Source organism: Humulus lupulus, chromosome 6 (genome assembly GCF_963169125.1).
Source record: "Humulus lupulus chromosome 6, drHumLupu1.1, whole genome shotgun sequence".
Classification (NCBI taxonomy): Eukaryota; Viridiplantae; Streptophyta; class Magnoliopsida; order Rosales; family Cannabaceae; genus Humulus; species Humulus lupulus.
In genome coordinates, this window is record NC_084798.1 from 170658681 (window position 1) to 170659720 (window position 1040).

The following is a 1040-nucleotide window of genomic DNA, read 5'->3' on the forward strand; positions in this document are numbered from 1 at the left end:
TGTGACGATTGTATGGCTTTATCCATTTTTTTATCCAATATTTACCTTTACTTACATATTTGTTTGAGTTTTTACCCTTGCAGCATGCTTGCTAACCACAACAAAGTGCCTTTTTTAAGAAATGCAAACTCATTGGTATTCATCTATGGGTGGGGATTCTGATTTGATTTTCAATCTTAGTTTGTGCTACTCGTCAATGACTTGGTTAGCCTATTCGGGTCATCACTTGTTGGGATTTGCATTAACTCTTTGAGATTTTCTGACTTGTAACAAACTTGTTCCAAGTTATCCATTAATGAATTTTTCTTTTTAAAAAGTCTAATATTATATGCTTATCTTTTTAAACCATATTAGTTAAATAAGCTAAATTAAATCTACGACAATTCTTATTTTAATAATTATACAATATTAACCTCTTAGTTGGAAGAGTAATTGGTAAAAGTAGATAATTTTTTAATGTTACTAGTAAAATATTATCAAAATGCTTTGCAAAGTTTGATACTGGAAAGCATATGTCATTTTTCAATTGACACTACTTTGCGAAATTTGATTGAGTATGTAACTGCTGGAGATAATCCCAAATCCCATTTGTTGTCTCATACTTTGCCAACAATGTACCTATGGAGTGGAATGCTTAATAGAATTGTTAAGCCAACTAATGATATTTGCATTGTTTTTTTCCTAGGAAACGATCAAAGAAGCACAATTCCCATTAGTACTTATAAGGTTAACAAAAGTTCCACTAACTTAACCCCACATCTTGTTAACTTTTAGAAAATTTCTCATGACTTAACTCCGATACAAATAATTATTTCCTTCCAACCTCAAAATCATAGACTAAAGTTGTAACCTCCTACTAATTCAGGACTGCTACATTGTGTAATTAAACTAGTGCTTAACTCTCTAAACGAGTCATTTGGACTTACAACATTACATTACAATTATGACAAGGTATAGATACTAAAACTTTTGGTCAACCAGAAACCATTTCATTAAAAAAAAGTTCAAGTCCATACACAAGATCCCAAAAAGAATTTATA